We start from the raw sequence: 19954 nt of genomic DNA on the forward strand, positions 1-19954 counted from the left end.
TGAGGTCAGTAGTTATGTCTCCTCTTCCATTTCTGATCTTATTTATTTGCATCCTCTCTCTTCTTCTTTTTGTCAATCTTGATAAGGGCCCATCAATCTTATTGATTTTCTCATAGAACCAACTTCTGGCCTTATTGATTTTCTCTATTGTTTTCATGTTTTCAATTTCATTTATTTCTGCTCTGATCTTTGTTATTTCTTTCCTTTTGCTTGCTTTGGGATTAGTTTGCTGTTCTTTCTCCAGTTCTTCCAAGTGAACAGTTAATTCCTGCATTTTTGCCTTTTCTTCTTTTCTGATATAGGCATTTAGGGCAATAAATTTCCCTCTTAGCACTGCCTTTGCTGCATCCCATAAGTTTTGATATGTTGTGTTTTCATTTTCATTTGCCTCGAGGTATTTACTAATTTCTCTTGCAATTTCTTCTTTGACCCACTTGTTGTTTAAGAGTGTGTTGTTGAGCCTCCAGGTATTTGTGAATTTTCTGGCATTCCGCCTATTATAGATTTCCAACTTCATTCCTTTATGATCCAAGAAAGTGTTGTGTATGATTTCAATCTTTTTAAATTTGTTAAGACTTGCTTTGTGACCCAGCATATGGTCTATCTTTGAGAATGATCCATGAGCACTTGAGAAAAAGGTGTATCCTGCTGTTGTGGGATTTAATGTCCTATAAATGTCTGTTAAGTCTAGCTCCTTTATAGTAATATTCAGATTCTCTATTTCTTTATTGATCCTCTGTCTAGATGTTCTGTCCATTGATGAGAGTGGGGAATTGAAGTCTCCAACTATTATGGTATTTGTGTCTATTTCCTTTTTCAGTGTTTGCAGTGTATTCCTCACGTATTTTGGGGCATTCTGGTTCGGTGCGTAAATATTTATGATTGTTATGTCTTCTTGTTGAATTGTTCCTTTTATTAGTATATAGTGTCCTTCTTTGTCTCTTTTAACTGTTTTACATTTGAAGTCTAACTTGTTGGATATTAGTATAGCCACTCCTGCTATTTTCTGGTTGTTATTTGCATGAAATATCTTTTCCCAACCTTTCACTTTCAACCTATGTTTATCTTTGGGTCTAAGATGTGTTTCCTGTAGACAGCATATAGAAGGATCCTGTTTTTTAATCCATTCTGCCATTCTATGTCTTTTGATTGGGGAATTCAGTCCATTAACATTTAGTGTTATTATTGTTTGGATAATATTTTCCTCTACCATTTTGTCTTTTGTATTATATATATCACATCTGACTTTCCTTCTTTCTACACTCTTCTCCATACCTCTCTCTTCTGTCTTTTCCGTTCTGACTCTAGTGCTCCCTTTAGTATTTCTTGCAGAGCTGGTCTCTTAGTCACAAATTCTCTCAGTGACTTTTTGTCTGAGAATGTTTTAATTTCTCCCTCATTTTTGAAGGACAATTTTGCTGGATATAGGAGTCTTGGTTGGCAGTTTTTCTCTTTTAGTAATTTAAATATATCATCCCACTGTCTTCTAGCCTCCATGGTTTCTGCTGAGAAATCTACACATAGTCTTATTGGGTTTCCCTTGTATGTGATGGATTGTTTTTCTCTTGCTGCTTTCAAGATCCTCTCTTTCTCTTTGACCTCTGACATTCTAACTAGTAAGTGTCTTGGAGAACGCCTATTTGGGTCTAATCACTTTGGGGTGCGCTGCACTTCTTGGATCTGTAATTTTAGGTCTCTCATAAGAGTTGGGAAATTTTCATTGAAAATTTCTTCCATTAGTTTTTCTCCTCCTTTTCCCTTCTCTTCTCCTTCTGGGACACCCACAACACGTATATTTGTGCGCTTCGTATTGTCCTTGAGTTCCCTGATACCCTGTTCAAATTTTTCCATTCTTTTCCCGATAGTTTCTGTTTGTTTTTGGAATTCAGATGTTCCATCCTCCAAATCACTAATTCTATCTTCTGTCTCTTTGAATCTATCATTGTAGGTATCCATTGTTTTTTCTATCTTTTCTACTTTGTCCTTCACTTCCATAAGTTCTGTGATTTGTTTTTTCAGCTTTTCTATTTCTTCTTTATGTTCAGCCCATGTCTTCTTCATGTCCTCCCTCAATTTATCGATTTCGTTTTTGAAGAGGTTTTCCATTTCTGTTCGTATATTCAGCATTAGTTGTCTCAGCTCCTGTATCTCATTTGAACTATTGGTTTGTTCCTTTGACTGGGCCATATTTTCAATTATTTGAGCGTGATCCGTTATCTTCTGTTGGCGTGTGCGCATTTAGACAGATTTCCCTGGGTATTGGATCCAAAAGTTTGGAAGATTTTTCTGTGAAATCTCTGGGTTCTGTTTTTCTTATCCTGCCCAGTAGGTGGCGCTCGTGGCACACGTTTGTCTGCGGGTCCCACCAGTAAAGGGTGCTGTGGGACCTTTAACTTTGGAAAACTCTCGCCGTCCGGGAGGTTCGCTAGCCGAAGCGGCTTGGAAGAGTTCGAGCCGGCCCGGGGTCCGAACGCGGGGAGGGTTGCTGGCCGCCGCAGCCCGGGAAAGCGCCCGTTCGAATTTCCTAGTCGCCCGGGCGACAAGCGTGGCAGGAGGGCACCAGCGGCAGCGGCCCACCTGGGAGAGTGCACGTTCCTGGGGAGTCACGGGTTTGGAAGGGGCCTCCCCCACCCGTCACCGTTCTCCGCGGCCTGGGGATTTCTGATCCAATTCTCTCAGTTGGTCCGGGGGGCTGCGCGTGGTGTGGGCGCCAGCCGCTGCGGTTTCAGGGGACCGCCTCTCCAATTCTCCCAGCCGGCCCGGGAAGGGGGAAGGGAGTGACTCCGGCCGCTTGCCGCCCCGCCCGGTGAAGCCCGTGCGCCTCGGCGATCTCACCCAAGCGGCTTCTCTCAGCCAGCCAGCTGTTCCAGGATGGGGTACGCTGTCTTTTTTATCTCTGTTGTGGCTTTGGGTGCTGTTCTGTATCGTTTCTACTCCCCTAGTGGCTGTCCTGGAGAAGAAACTAAGATCCGTGCGTCTTACTAAGCCTCCATCTTCTCCGGAAGTCTGATCTCAGTCTCAGGCATGAACAAGAAGCAATTTATCCCCATGCACGTGGCCCAAGTACTCCACGAACTATAGGCCCCTCCTCTCGCTAGGTATCTATTAAGAGGACTTGAGGGCAAGGACACAAATGGATATTTGCACACCAATGTTTGTTACAGCATTATTTATAATTGCCAAGAGATTAAACCAGCCCAAGTGTCCATCAACAGATGAGAGGCTAACCAAGCTGTGGTATATACATACGATGGAATATTATGCAACCGTAATATAGAATTAAGTTATGAAGTATGTAACAACATGGATGGACCTTGAGGACATTATACTGAGTGAAATTAGCCAGAAACTAAAGGACAAATACTGTATGGCCTTACTGATATGAACTAATATTAATGAGTGAATTTGGAGAATATATTCTTATGCATTATATAGATAGCCTAGTGGTCAATGAAAGGGAGTGGTAAGGGTATGGCACGTATGAGTTTTTTTCTTCTTTTTCCTTTTGCTGGAGTGATGAAAATGTTAAAAAAAATGATCATGCTGATGAATTCACAACTATGTGATAATATTGTAAGCCATTGATTGTAACCATGTCAAGAACGTATGTTGTTTATAATAAAAATATTTTGTAAAAAAGTTAATCAAAAGGGCTTTTTGCTTGTAAGAAGGCAGCCTGATGGAAGGGGCCAATGCCTCTTAGAGCAAGTTAAAGTTCCTTCAGCTGAAAAATCATGTCTGAAGACATATAAACAGAAGTGGCTGCAGAGAACAATGTAGTCACAAATCTAAAGAAATCAGCAAAGAGGAGTGAGAAGCTGAGGTCTGAGATGAAGAGTAGAAGTAGAACCAGACCAACAGCTTGTTGAAATTAAAAATTTAGGTGAGATCAGTGTGGTTTGCAACAAGAAACTCTATATGTGTGACTTATCCACTTGCTGTGTGATTAAAAAATTATTATGAAACATTTTAGACAAAAACACATGTAGAAAGAATAGTATTAATAAACCTGATGTACTTATTGCTTGGCTTTATCAATTTTTAATAAATGGCCTATTTTATTTCCACTCTCTTGCCCCCTACCCAATGCCCCAATAATTTTGAATTCTAGATAGCATATTATTTTATTTGTAAATATTTTAGTATGTATCTCTAAAAATAAGTAGTATATAATTTGAATTTTACATCTCTCAATAGTATGAAGTTGAGCTTTGTAACAGATGACATTGTTATCTGAAAAACACTGAAGAGAAGGAAAAAAGTGTCACTACCTCAGAGAGTCTTGTTCATTGTGTTCAACATATCAGGTAGAAATCATTGCTTTCTTGTCTGTGCTTTCACTAGTGTGGTATTGACATTTAGCACTAACGAAATATCCATGTGTTCCCCACATTTCCCAGCCTGCCTTGCAATTAGGTTTGGGCAATATGACTACTTCAGGCCAATGAACTGAGTGGAAGTCACTTCTAGGCTGAAGCACTGGAAAACCAGTGTGGCTACTCCACGTTTGTCCTTCCCTTCTTGTGACCCTAGAAGTCATGTATTAAGATGATAATGCTCCAGTATGGAGGAAGCCTGAATCCCTGTGTCACTGTATGGAGGAGAGACTTACTGGTCTGCAGAGGACTCAGTAAGAATGAGAAACCATGTTCTGTGGTGCTGAGCCACTGAGTTTTCAGGGTTTATTTGTTACTACAGCATAAGATAGTCTATCCTCATCAATACAACTAGACCACAACTTTGTGTAGGTCACAAACTATATTTTCCATAACTGTGTCCTGAGTATTTCACTTTGTGCTTGGTACATAGTAGACTTCTAAGAAATGTTTGGGGAAGGAAGAAAAGAAGAAAGACCTGAAAGAAGGGTAGCAGCAAGCAAGATTATTCCGGGGTTTCAAGGCTTACTATATGAACATAAAATTTCTGATTCTTGGGTGGGCCACGATGGCTCAGCAGGTAAGAACGCTTGCCTGCCATGCCAGAGGACCTGGGTTTGATCCCCGGTGCCTGCCCATGTTAAAAAAAAAAAAAAAAAAAATTTCTGATTCTTTGGGGATGACAGTAAAAAAAAAAAAAAAAAAAAAAATCCAGTAAGATCTCCTGTAGAAGCTTCTGAAAACCCTAGCCTAAGAGATGTATCTTTTATTACTGTTTTACTTTCCCTACTGATAAATATATGAAACTATGACTTACAAATAAGCGTCTCATCCCTGCTCCGTTTTGGAATTTTACTTGCATTGTCTAGAGCCCATAGACGTCACCTCCTTCCACCCTTCCTTTGCCCTCTTGCTCACTGTATGCCTCACCCATGCCAGGCACTGCTTCCCCACTGCTGGGGAATTAATAGTGAGCAAGAAAGGGCACAATCTTTGTTCTCAGATGAACAGCCAAGTGAACAGACAGTTGGGATACAGTGTGGCCAATGCTGTGGGTGCAGCTAGGAGGGCCCCTTTCCTGGAGTAGAAATTAGACAGGTGAGAGGATGGGGTAGGGGAGAATATCTTCATGATCTGTGCACCACCTTTCAGACTTGCACTCGTTTTTCCCCCACTGTTTCTTTCTTTCTTTTGACTTCACAGTCATAATTTTATTCAACACTTAAAAGAACCCTATGAAGTACATATTATCATCCTCATTTTCTAGATGAGGAGAGTGCAGCTCAGAGAGTTCAGCCCAAGTTCACACAGTTAAACAGTAGACCCCGGATTTTAAAATTTGATCTGTCTCATGTGAATCAGTGGAAAAGCAAAATCCATACCCCAGCCTTCAACCTCCAGCAGAAAAGTCCCGCTGTCCTGAGAGCCACTTGCTCAATGGTGGTCAATCTCAGGCACCTGCCTCAGGCCCCATATTGGGTCTAGCCCCAAACCACAAGTATGTCAGGTGCCATGAGGGTGTTTTATTTAATTTCAGGTTGGAGACATTGTGGAGAAGTAGCATATTTTAAAATCTTGCTCTTTTCTCTATTTTGATTTTTCTCCATGATGAAAGGACTTCCTGTATTTCAGAGAAACTGATGACTACCCTACGTATATTTGGGGAAAAAATTAACAATCTGGCTTCCAGTGTTAGCTAAAGATTACAGAGAAACCCCCTGGCAGAGGTGGTGCATACATGTGCAATAGTAACAATAATCAATGTGGAATAATGGCAATTTCACCCTGAAACAGATCCAGTTAACTAAAGATCAAAGCTGTTACCCCTGTCCCAGGAAGGGAAGCCCTGGGGACTAGAAAGGAAGGGCGTTTTCATCATAAACCACTTTATCATCTTCATTTCTTATTATCGTTATACACATTTCACCAAAACTTAGCAGTGATGGAATTTGCTGGTCTTTAGACACATCTAGAGAAGACAGCCATACAGCTCTGGAGGGTGTGTCTGTGTGTATAGAGCACTGTGGGCAACAGACTGAAATGGATTTCAGCTCTTACCAAGATGGGTTTAGGGTTAAGAAAGTGTTCAAAAATGTTTTAAAAGGGCAATGTGTTTTGCAAAATCCTGAAGCTCCCATTTAGGTTTAGCCTGACTCCTTTGGATGTGAGGACGTCTAAGTAGTGAGATTCTTCCTAGGTTGGGTCTCAAAGAGTCTGACACCAGGCCAGGCACCATCCAGCTTCCTTCTAAGCTGGCCCATTCCCTGGGCCTGAAGCTGAGTTCTAACCTTAGCAATCTGCCAGGAGCTGCGTGACCTTCAAAAGACACTGGCTCCTGGTTTTCCTTGGCAGAAACAGGAACATTTTAAAAGAGTCTTCTTTTGCATTTGGCCTGCGTTTTGGGAGAAAAGGCCTATTACGTTGAGGAATGTGGGGAAATTATGGGGAAATTCTTCTTTGGCTCCTCCTTTGCTTCTCTCATTTAACTCATTTATAAAGGAGACTGGCTTCATTCCCCAACAGAAAGAGAAGTTTCAGAGAGATGGACCCTGATTTCTTTTATGAAAATACCCATTACACTGCAGCAGAGCACAGAGCAGAGGGGACTCTCAGTGGGAAAGGAGGAAGCAAGAGAGTCATTATCTCTTGACAAAAGTGATTGTCTGATGGCTACCCATTTCAAAGATAAAGGATGAGGCTTAGAGATGTAATGGGGTTATTTCTACAAGAGAATAAAACATGATTTATATACTTAAAAAGCATATTTTAATTTTTTATTGTGAAAAATAACATATGTATAAGAAAGCAATAAATTTCAAAGCACATTGTAACAATTACTTATAGAACAGATTTCCGAGTTTGGTATGGGTTACAATTCCAAATTTTAGATTTTTCCTTCTATCTGTTGCAAGACACTGGAGACTAAAAGAAATATCAATATAATGATTCAGGAGTCATACTCATTTGTTAAATCCTATTTTCTCTATTATAACTCCACGTTCTCTTTTGATCTTTTTAAAAATTATCTATTTTTTTATTGATATATATATATATATATTATATATTCACAGACCATGTGATCATCCAAAGTGTATGCTCTAGTTTGCTAGTTTACAATCCTAAGGCCAAGAAAATGTCCCAATTAAAACAAGTCTATAGAAATATTCAATCAAAGATTTCCAGGGAAAGATACCTTGGTTCAAGAAGGTTGATAAAAAGTTCAGGGTTTCTCTCTCAAGTGAAAGGGCACATGGTGAACACAGTCAGAGTTCCTCTGTCATCTGGAAAAACACATAGTAAACACGGTCAGGGTTTCTCTCTCAAGTGGAAGGACACTGGCGAACACAGCATCATCTGTTAGCTTTCTCTCCTGGCTTCCCATTTCATGAAGCTCCCCAGAAGGTGATTTCCTTCTTCATCACCAAAGGTTGCTGGCTGGTGGACTCTGCTTCTCAAGGCTATGCCGTTCTGCTCTGCTCTCTCTCAGTCTCTCATTCTCCAAAATGTTTCCTCTTATCGGATTCCATTAAATTAATCAAGACCCACCCGAATGGGTGGAGACACACCTCCACCTAATCCATTTTAACAACCAGTCTTGATAAAATCACATCTCCAGGGAGATGATCTAATTACAGTTTCAAACATACAATGCTGAATAGGGATTACAAGAAGTGGCTGCCTTTACAAAATGGGATTAGGATTAAAACGTGGTTTTCTAGGGTACATACATTGTTTCAAACCAAGGCAGTGTACAATCAATGGTTCACAAGTTCATCATACAGCTGTACATTTACCAGCACAATCTACTTTTTTTTTCTTTTTTTGTGAAAAATAGCATATGTACAAAAAAGCGATAAATTTCAAAGCACATCACAACAATTGATTATAGAACAGATTTTAGAGCTTGGTATGGGTTACAATTCCACAATTTTAGGTTTTTACTTTTAGCTGTTCTAAGATACTAGAACAGCTAGAAATTGGTATTAAAGAAATACCAATATAATGATTCTGCAATCATACTCATTTGTTAAACACTGCCGTTTTTGTATAACTTCACCATCACCTTTGATCTTTCTCCCACTCTTAGGGGTATTTGGGCCATGCTCATTCTAATTTTTTCATGTTGGAAGGGGCTGTCAGTAATATGGGATAGGGTGATGGAACTAGTTGACGTTCTGGAGAGGCTAGCCCTTCTGCATTTCAGGACTTATCTGGACTGGGGACCCATGTGAATGTTCCAGGTTTCTGAAAAGTTACCCTAGTTCATGGAACCTTTATAGAATCTTATACAACACCCTAGGTGTTCTTTCGGATTAGCAGGAATGGTTTTGGTTGGGGTTTGGCAAGTCATGATAAGTACCAATGTCCGTGTGTAAGAGTAACTTCTAGAGTAGCCTCTCAACTCTATTTGAACTTTCTCAGCCGCTGATGCCTTGTTCGTTATACTTTTTTTCCCCCTTTTGGTCAAGCTGGCATTGTTGATCCCTTGATGCCAGGGCCAGATTCATCCTTGGGAGTCATCTCCCACACCACCAGGGAGACTTTCACCCCTGGATGTCATGTCCCATGTAGTGGGGAGGGCAATGGTTTCCCTTGCGAGTCAGGCTTAAAGAGAGAAAGACCATATCTGAGCAACAAAAGAGGTCCTCCAGAAGTAACTCTTAGGCATACCTATAGATAGATTAGGCTTTCTCCGCTACATACATAAGCTTCACAAGAGCAAGCCTCAAGATCAAGGGCTTGAACTACTGATTTGGGTGCCCCTAATGTTTGACACAGTATCAGGGGTTTCCCCAGTGGTAATTTAATAGTTCCACAATTTTTCTCCCATCTCCCAAAGGACTTTGCCAATACTTTTTGATTATCTGTAAAAAGCATATTACTATAAATACTCTATAGAAACATATGTTCCAGCAAATAAGGATAGATGTACAAAAAATGGCAAAATTTATAAATAAAATATCAATGTCTTGATCAGGGACAGCTGGATAAATTCTGAATCATCTGTGAGATAGAATTACATGCAACTACTAAGAAAATTAGTTAGAGCTCTGTATGTTGACTGGGAAGATGTTCCTGATGCATTGTTACAAGAAAAACGAAACTTGCAGAGTACTTTGTATGTTATGATCCTATCATGTTTAAATGGGCAAATCCCATATATGTTACATATGCATGTGTGAACATAGACAAAGGATGGAAGATACGCACCAGGCTGTAACTCTGGTTTTCTCTTATGGTTGTGGTGGGATCAGGACTGGGAAAAAGAATGCATTTTTTTTTATACACTATTTTTGCTTTGTTTTTTTTTCAACAAGCATTTTGCAGCAAAATAATAACCATGGAAAGGCTTAATTTAAAATTAGAATGTAAATATTAATGTATGAGTTGAGATGAGAAGTGCAGCCTTATCTTCTCATTGTTTATAAATTATTGCTTACAAATTATTTTTATTCTAATAGTTTTTGAATGTCAAGTTCATAAGCATAAATCTCAAGTGAATAGTTTGGATGATAGGACAAGCGATGCAAAGTTAGAAGGTGTTGAACTACAGGGAAAATGAGAAAGCTGGTGTTTTGGTTTGCTAAAGCTGACAAAAAGCAATATACAGAAATGGGTTGGTTTTTACAGTGGTGACTTATTAGTTTACAAGTTTACAGTTTTACAGCCATGAAAGTGTCCAGATCAAGGCATCAACAGAATGATACCTTCTTCCTGAAGACTGGCTACTCGTGAACTTGGACTCCTCTATCAGATGGCAAGGCATATGGTGACATCTGCTGGTCCTTTTCTGGTTTTTTGCTTCCAGCTTCTGGCTTCAGTGGCTTCCTCTCTCAGCCTCTGCATGTCTACTTGTCTCTCAGCTTCTCTGGGGCATCTTCTATGAGCTTCTCTGGCTTTATCCTCTTTAAAAGGACTCCAGTAGGAGGATTAAGACCCATCTTGAATGGGGTGGATCACATCTCAATTGAAATTACACATCGTATCAAAATGTCCCACCTACAAGGTAATAAAAAATGTACAGATAATCAAAAAGCATTGTAGGACCATACTACACCCATGGGAATGAATTAGCTGATGTTTTCTGGACATGATCTTTTACATGCAGCTTCCAAACCATCAAAGCTGGGAAGGAATACAATTTGGGGCCAACTAAGGGTGAGTGTGTATGTTATTAAAAGGGTTAATTGCTGAGCTGTTGTAGTAGGATTGTGACTGACATGAATATATATGAGTAGTCAAAGCCCATAAAAAGCCAAACATGGGACCAAAAATGTACTTTCATCTTGGGTGATAACTTGCATGATTTATTCCAAAGCCCAGTAGATGAATTGCCCAATTTATAGACAGTTTCTGAAACTGTAGTATTTATTATGAGAAACAGAGCAAAGAACAGATGTGGAGAGGACTTGGCAAAGGGGATGAGTAGGGGCACCCTGATTTCTGCTCTGATGAGATATGGGAAGAAATTTACAGAATTGAATCTTCACTCCAAGATGCAACACTCACCATGCCACTCCCCACCCCCACTACCTCTGTGATCCCTGTCTCAGGGATTATTTGGTGGCAAGAAGCAGAAGCTTATTCAAACTATCTCAGGTGAAAAGGGATTCATTATAAATATACAAGAAACACTCCTAGAATCCAGCTGTAGAAAGTACACCTGGTCCTCCCAGGTACTGAGAAATTATTACACAAGTGCTCCCTCTGTCTCACTCTTTCTCCATGTGGGTCACTATGTTTCCCTCATATCTGGTTCTGTTTTTCTTCTTTCATTATCTCTCTCCCCACCTGTCCCTGCTTGTACATGGCTGCTCCCGCTCTGATGCTACATCACATATCTATTCAAGGGATACTACCAGCATCTCTGGGCTCTAGTATCTGTATCCCCAATTAAAGACCATGAGATGAAGTGCCTGATTGGTTGCTGGCCAGCCAACGAGCTGGCTGGCTCTGAGACAGGGCGCCAACCTTCACTTGGCCTACCCTGTCCTCTGCAGAGATGAACGCATGGGCAGGAGATGGTCGCCCAGCATGTGTGCTACTTCCCATGCCTTTTCTCTACCACCTTCTTCCTCCTATTTTATGTTCATTCATAAACACTCAATTTTCAGGCTGCTTTGCCTTTGCTCCAGGTGTTCCCATATTCTGTCATATTCTTCGTTCATCCTTTGCCTATCCAGTTGTCTCATATTTTCAGACCTAGTGTAGTTATCATATAGAGCATCCCTTCATAACTAAATTCAAAATGAATTATATCTTCCCTTGGAGCACCTACAACTTGTATTTACACTTTTCACATCCTGTCTTTGTGTGCTCTCTGTGTTTAATTCTCTGCTTTTCCTCCCCCAGACAGGAGGGAGCACATCCTGCACATCTTTGTACCTTCCAAACTTTTCACAACACCAGTAAATGTTTCCTGAATTCAGGCCCTAAAGCTCATTGAATAATGAATGTGTGGATTTCCCCTTCATTAGAATTATCATGAAATGTCAGAAAAGTTCTCACCATTCTATGTTAAATTTGGAGGTCACCTTGTATATCTGAAATGATTTTTCCTCATTAAGGCATAAAAAGGTATAGGGACAACCAGGTGTTTGCACTGTTATTTTCCAGAGAAAATTAGGATGAAAAATAAAAGCAATATTCTCATGATTTCTCCATAAATCTGAATTATTTCAAAGACAGCATCCTGAAAGCCGGTCAGAGGTCCTAGGGTTATGTCTAAAGTTGTTCAAAGCATCACTTTGTCAGGGAAAACAGTGGTAATTTACTACTTCAGTGTCTGTAGTCTGGTCTTTTTGTTTTGTTTTCAGCTGCCTGAGTTGGTGAACATGTCTGATCCGATAAAACGAGCTACGCTCTGGTCACAGCACCCTCAGCAGTTTGTGCTAATCTAGTCATCCTTGACCCTCTTTTCCTCTCACATTCCACATTCAACCCATCAGGAAACCCTACTTTCGCGATAGATGGGGAATCCACCCATTTTCCATTACTTCCACTGTGACCACAAACACCTCCTGCCAGGGTTAGTTTGGAACCTCCTAACTGGTCTTCTCATGGCTGCCCACTCTGTTCACAACATAGAGAAACCTTTTAAAACACAACTTGGGCCCTGCCACTCCTCTGCTCACAACCCATGGCACTAGATTAAATCCAAAGTCCTTACCTTGGCTGATAGGGCCCCATGCAATCAGCCTGCTCCTTCCCATGCCCTTATCCCCTTGACCTCGTAGCTCTGCTCTCTGCCTCACTCTCCTCTCCCATCACACTGGTTCCTTCTGTGTCTTCAACACCCAGGCAGCTTCCTCTCCCCCGGGGATCCCGTGCCTTCTTCAGGGTTTGCTTAGTTTTTGTCTTCTCATAGCATTTCTGCTCAATGAAGCTCCATCTAATACTTTAGTCTGCCCCCACTCCACCCCACCAACTTCTAATCCCTTTTGAATTTTTTTTTTCATGGGCAGGCACCCAGAATTGAACCCGGATCTCCGACATGGCAAGCGAGAACTCTGCCACTGAGCCACCGTTGCCCACCCTCCAATCCCTTTAATGTGACTCTTTTCCCTCCATAATGCTTACTGTCTTCCAGAATCCTAGATAATTTACTTCCTTTTTATGCATATTGTTGTCTGTCTCATCCTCCACCCTCCTCTACCTTGAGGAGTGGAAGAGTCCATCTTCTTTGGCTGTTCTCTGGCATATTCTACTTCCTATCGCTGTGCCTGGTACATAGACACACAATACATATTTGTAGACCTAACTGATTGCTCTATGTTTTCTTTAGAGGAAAAGGTAAATAAGTATTTTTGGCAGCTCACCATTTTCTAGCAGAGTTGTCTATTAAAAAAATAAAAGAGAGCAAAACTTCAGGCTGATGCAATATCGAAGCATGGCATACGATGAGGACTTATGTAAAGCCTTTCTCAGGCCACTTTTCTATACATTTATTATTTATTCTGGGTGTTTTAAGAAATGGCAACCCAGGCATTTCCATTTCTCAATCCCATACTTAGGACGAAGTATATAATCGACTTGGGTTGTGATTTCAATTAACATGCCAACCTAGCACATACTTTGTTCCTGGGATCCAGAAAGCTGTATTCACTTTCTGGCACAGTTTTTATTTCTGCTTTCTGTTTCTCTCGCTAAAAACATCTATGGTATGAACACTATATTATTAAATTTAAAAAAGTGAGTCACCAAACAGAACTGACATTATTATTCCATGTTTACAGAATGAAAACAATGTCGATATATGTCATATATGTTTTTCTATAAAAAGGGAAAAGTCTGGAGCCATGCATATCCAGCGTGGAAGGGGAGAGACAATACATTTTTGTGTTGTTTGGATTTTCTTTTACAAGCAGATATGCCTTTGGTAATAAAAAATGATTTGGATGTAAATAGGAAGTAAAAAAGCTTTCCTTGGGAGAGTGAATTTTCCAAGACAGAAGAACTAAAGCTGTTGGACACTGAATACAGCATGTCCTTCTCTGGAGACTTCTCTGAAAAAGAAATGTTGTGCTTTTCTATTTACTGCTCTGGAAATGAGTCGTTAACATGAATTCGGATGTCCACCATGTTTTAAAAAAATGTATACAACAACGCTGGATTGAAAAATAAATAATATACCAACCGTGGCCCTTGTCTTGTGGCAAGATTGTGGATGACTTCTGTAGTATATTACTTTTGTTTTTATTCTTTACTATGTTAAAAACATGCAGCAGGTTGATGACAGGGTTGGTTCCTGGGCGTGAGGCTGGCCCTGAGCCACCAGGCTGGAGATGGGGTCCTGCTCAGGGACTCTCCCTCACAGGGGGCTGTGCACCCTCGGGCCTTTCTCTGGCCAGGGGCAGCTGTCTTTAAGGCTCCAGATGCAATGCTGGTACCTCAGCGGTAGGGAAGTTCTGCCATCTCAAAGCTGGGAGGGGGCTAAAATGAGGACACCTCCCCCTTCCTATTGGCTCCAAAGAATTTCCCCCAAGGAGTCACGTAGAAGGCTGTAAGCTGGGTTGGGCTGACCAAGGTGATTCTTGAGGTAGCCAAGACCTGAACCCTAGAAGTGCTGTGGATCAGCTGCTCCAGGTCTGCATGGACCCCACTGTTGGCAAAGCTGGCTAGCTGCTAGGGTTTTGACCCTAGGGTCTTTGGCAGGGAGAACTCTAGGTCTGACACGGAAGTTGCCTAAGCAGAAGACATTATCATTCTCAAAAGCTGGTGTGTCTCAGAATCACCTGGGGAGCTCCTCTGGCCATGCCCAGAGTTTGATCCAGCAGTTTGCACCACGGGCCTAGGATTGTGAATGTTGCTGAGTAACCCCCCACCCCAACCCAAACCATCCCCAGGTAGTTCTGAGGTAGGTGGTCACATATGGAGAACTACTGTGTAAGAGGATTATTGACAATGCTTGAGACTCCAAGTATCAGCACCAGTTTTTGATGCAGGATGCTCCTGCATTGTATTGTCCTTCCCCCAAGACTTCCCCCATCCAAGGCCTTCAAGGTCCAGTTGCAGCCCATCCCTCAGTGGCACCGAGCTCCCTCTTCTTGGTGTTCCCTACTGTGATACTCATTTATAGAATTCTCTTTGGCCCTTGACACAATGTCTTGCAATGTTCCTTAACTCTTGTGTGTGTGTTCCAGTTTCATCTCCCCAGCTACCTACAGATCCTACCTTACATTTCTTTAATGAATACTGATGTAAAATTTACTATGCTTGGAGCATGGTGCTATATCCACCAGAAATAAATTAAGATGTGAATCCTGGGCCTAATATAGAGGAATATGCAAGTGGTTTGTGTACAGTTTAGACATAGTAGATTCTTGCCAACCACCTGAATGAATCCAACTTTGAGACTAAATTCTTTACTTTGAACCAGATCATTCGTAATGAACATCTAAGCAGAACTTTTGCTTTAGAATGGCCACAATTATTTACCAGGTAAAAAATGTGGGAAATACATCAGTCAGTTGATACAGCAGAATGAGCACTGGCTTTGGAGTCAGAAGATCTAGGTTTACAGCCTGGCTCTGACCCTTACTCTTGGCCTCGGGGCAAGTTGCTTGCTTACCTCTTGGATTCATTTACTTAGTATATGATGGTTAAGTTCTGGTGTCAACTTGGCCAAATAACTATGAACAGTTTCCTAGTCAGGCAAGCACTGGCCTGACTGTTGCTGCAAGGATATTTCTTGGCTGGTTGATAAATTTGAAGGCTGGTTGATTCATCAGCCAGTTGATTGCATCTGTGGCTGATTACTTCTGCCACATTTACAACCAATTGGATTATCCCCCCCAGTCAGTTGCAGGCTTTCAAGGGATAAGAGAGACTCTTTCATTGCTTCTTCAGCCAGCAACCTCTTCTGTGGAGTTTGTCCAGATCCTTTATTGGAGCCACCAGCTTCACAGCCTGCCCTATAGATTTTGGACTCTTGCATTACGACAGTTGCATGAGACACGTTTATAAATCTCAAATTTACAGATCTCTCCTGTTGGTTCTTTTTCTCTAGAGAATCCTGACTAATACATAGTCATTCAACCATTTTCACTGAGAACCTACTGTATGCCAGGCACTACGCCGTATACTTTATCCAATACCCACATGACACCCCTCTAGAGTAGAAAAGAAGCTTCCCAATTTATGACTTTATAGATGAAGAAAAATCACATATCTATGCCTTCCTTTGCAGTTGTACTCTTCAGCTTCCAGCTCTCCCTCCCAGGGTGACTGTTAGAAATTGAATCATGTCCTCCTACAAAGATGTGCATGAGTCCTAACCCCGGGCCCTGTGGTTGTGAACCCATTTGTAAATAGGATCTTTGAAGATGTTATTGGTTAAGTAAAGACCAAACTGCATCAGGATGGACCCTTGATCCAATATGGCTGGAGACCCTCCAAGCAAAGGAAATGTGGACACAGCAAGGAGGCAATAGATAGAGATAGATGGGAAGAGCTGACCGTGTGAGGGAGGCAGAGATTGAGTTATGGATTGCTGGCAGGACACCATCAGAATGCTACAGACTTCAGAGAAAGCTTAGCCCCACCAACACTTTGATTTTGGACTCATAGCCTCCAAAACTGTGGAAGAATAAATTCCTATTGTTACAGCATTCTTGCAAACTAAAACAGGGCCTGACCTCTGAACCCTGGGTACAGTCATTTATCCTGCATTGCCTCTGGGTCCATAAGGGTGAATCAGACTTGGAATGGACATTTGATGCTGTAAGGAACCTAAGAGATGGGATATTTCACCTTCAATCAAATGAGGATTCAGTGCCAAGATCCCAAATCAGGGAATGTGAGGAGACATTTCCAGAAATCCTCCTTCTGTTGCCCTGAGCCTCTATTGCTTTGGCTTCTCCTCACTGAGAAGCAGTGGGGAGGCACGTGGGTGGAGGGGAGGCAGGAAGTGAGGCAGTATCATAGGCAGTGTTAGATCCAGGACATCTCTGCAGGCTGGTGCTTCTGAGAGTTCCAGTCACGCTCTAGGGACTATGGCAGCATCGAACACGGTCTCTGCTTGGTGTCTTCCTTCATCTGAACTTGACACTCCAGGCCAGCATCTAACTGATTTTTCCATTTCTACCTCAGGTTATGTGTCTTGGGGCAGCTAGGAGTATGGAAAGTACTGATGCCTTTGTGAGAAGAAACCCTTGTAAACAGTCCTGCCTTGGCTGTGATTCACGAGCTTCCAGTGAAAATTAAAGGTCTCTCTTCACACTCGCCACCAGTAAGGTTAGAAGACCGGAAAAAAGTGAGGGTGAAATTACTGCCTAGCTAAACAAAATAAAGACACAGTGTTTAACTCTCACTTCTCAATGTATAAGCTTTTGTTATGTTAAAAAAAAAAAAGCAACAACAACAAATACTGTGGGAAGGGTAGTTCATGGGGCTAGTTTGGATAAACTGCACCACTTCTCCCACCCCCAGAACAAAACCAGCCAACCACAACAAGAGTCTGTCAGCTGGAATGCAGTCTGGATTTCTAATCCCAATCTTTAGCCATGATATACACTTTTTTTTTCTTCACAGCATTCCCGTATTTATAAACATATATTTAAAATCAAGACCCCAAATCCCTTAAATAAAACCTGCTTGATGAGTCACGTTCTTCATCCACTTCAAGTTTAGTGGTTTAAAGATAAACAACCATAGCTGCAATCTGAATTCACAAGTGAAGCCCTCAACTCTGACGGACTCACCAGCATCCTATTTTATGAACAGTGAGAAGTGTTCTTTGGTGTGTGGGCACTCACAGTAGAGAGCTCTGATAATGCAAATGCTTTTTTCTGTCTGATTTTGGAAGTAAGCAAGTGACCTTTCTGTTGTGTTGTTGTTAGCAGCTGATTTGCCCTCCAGATTAAGTTTGACATAAGCTGATGTTAAAAATCATTTTGCTTTCCCAGGGTCACCTGGGTCGCAAGCAGGAAAGGGGATATGTGGGGCAATGAGAGAAAGCACCACTGCACAGTGGGATTCAATGAAATTCTTTTCTGAAAGAGGCCTGGCTTGTAGTAGGACTTGATGGATTTTGAAAAACATATCTGTTGAGTTGAACTGAATTTTGCCTCAGGCTTGTCCTGTTGCTAAGAAATAAGAGACTGTCTATCTGCAGCAGGCGCTGGAGAAATATGAACTGTACACTTGCTTCAGGGCTTTTCCTCAACTATCTGTGCCTGGACAAACATAAAACTGCATTTCTTGGGTTCCTGCCCATTTGGAGTGGGGAAGTATCCTGCTATATTGGCAAGACATCAACCAGAGTCTACAGGAGAATGAACAAAAAGAATGGCCTCTTATCCGTGTCTGGAGAAAACATTGCTTACAGGATTTGAGGTCTGCTGTGCACCATGGAGAAAATGCCTGATCAGTAGGGGGATGGCAGGCTTCCTTGCCCTTTTCGTAGCAAGGACATACATACCTCCACACTTCAGAGCCAAACCAGAGCGAAGAAGAAAGTAGGCAAGTAGGTCTTCATTTTTGATGAAAGTGGTAGGATATTTAAAGAATCCTGAATCCATTACAATCTGACCACTGAATTAGTACATCTGGATATGCAGCAAAATGAGGGGTGGCAGCCCGAAGCCTCCGGATCAGGCAGAAAAGATAACATGGAAGCTGTGAGTGAGGCAGTGGGAAGTATGGGCTGTGGAGAACACAGGTCCTGCCTTACAAGGCTCAGAAACAATTCAAAACTACAATAGCAACTAACTAATGGGGCCCCTGTTCTGAATTCAAGATATTCATGCCTTGGCTGTCCCTGACAATGGTACCATTGGAGGTGGACAGAGCAAATTTGGTCACCAGAAGATTCCTATGTTCCATTTCTTAAAACAGCACTGATCCCATGTTCCACTTGCATCAAGAATCAAGCTGCCAAGGTGCTGCTCACTAAACTCGGTGAAAAGAAGATCAATAACCAATATAACCACTTGTGTTATTTAAGCACACTGGGTCCAGGCCCTGAACAAAGTGTGAGGATTCATTGAATTTCATGGGAACCTTGCAAAGTGGGCACTCTTACTAACCTGACCTTGCAGATGAAGAGACTAAGCGTCAGGAAGTTGAGGTGACTGCCCAAGACAACACAGCCAGTAGATGGCAGGGCTGTAACTTACTCCCACCCAACTGACTCCAGATCCTATGTTAGAACCATTGATGTGAAGAATTTTCTACTCATTGCAAGATTCACAGAACACAAGAAAATGTCCCCGATTGAACCCATGTTGGGTATTTCTGGTATGCAGGTGGCATGGATGCAAAGGGCTTACATGGAGGGCTGCTCCATGGCTCAACTTCCTGAAAGAATATTTTGACATTCTACCTAGTAGGAAAACCAGATCTGCTGCAGCATTTCAGAGTCGCTGAATTATAGGTTCTTGAAAGCTGAGTCTAAGCCTGGAATACAGTAGAGACTTAAAAAAAATTTTGTCGGGTGACAGCTCCCTTTCCATCATATGAGACCTCACCAACACCCACAACTCCTGAAAATTGGGAGGGAGTTACATGGTGCTCTCTGAAAAGTCACTGCTACATTGGGAATGTTCAAAGATGGCTGCACCAGAGCTATTTGCAGAGGAAGGAAACAAGCTCCTAAGCTGGATTAGTAACTTTGCCCAACAGATGACTTCACATGAACAGGAGGCTGGGGAAAAGACTAGAGTAGAAATGATAACAGTCTTGATCATCTAGAATATCCCTCCATTTCCTCTAAGGCCAGGAGGGAGAGGATAGTGGATACTTTAACCTTAGAGGAGCAGCCAAATTTAATGAACTTCTGGATAATCTAAAAATGAGAAATTGATCACAATCATGGGTGGGGAAGGAAGAATTTTTCTTGCACATTCTGCATTCTCAGCTTCTTGGGTTAGAAATGGTCTATGTAAGCAAGAATCAAGTGCATCTTTATATTCCCTAAGAAATATTTTTTTCCTGTATGAATGGATAAACAAGATGTTGTATGTACACACAATGGAATATTACTCAACCATAAAAATGAATGAAGTACTGGTGCATGTGACAACATGCATGAACCTTGAAGACATCATGTTGAGTGAAAGAACCAGACACAAAAGGAC

General features: G+C 41.5%; 1 long non-coding RNA gene across 2 annotated transcripts in view; it reads left to right on the forward strand.

The window, feature by feature from the left end:
* The window catches only part of LOC143685454 (uncharacterized), a 52358-nt gene extending 35182 nt beyond the window's left edge, over positions 1 to 17176 (forward strand). For both annotated transcript variants that reach the window (XR_013176682.1, XR_013176688.1), the window contains one exon: positions 16968 to 17176. This is a non-coding gene — a long non-coding RNA (uncharacterized LOC143685454). The remainder of the gene's footprint in view (positions 1 to 16967) is intronic.
* Positions 17177 to 19954: the final 2778 nt, after the last annotated feature.

The sequence above is a fragment of the Tamandua tetradactyla genome, chromosome 1 (assembly GCF_023851605.1).
Source record: "Tamandua tetradactyla isolate mTamTet1 chromosome 1, mTamTet1.pri, whole genome shotgun sequence".
Taxonomy (NCBI): Eukaryota; Metazoa; Chordata; class Mammalia; order Pilosa; family Myrmecophagidae; genus Tamandua; species Tamandua tetradactyla.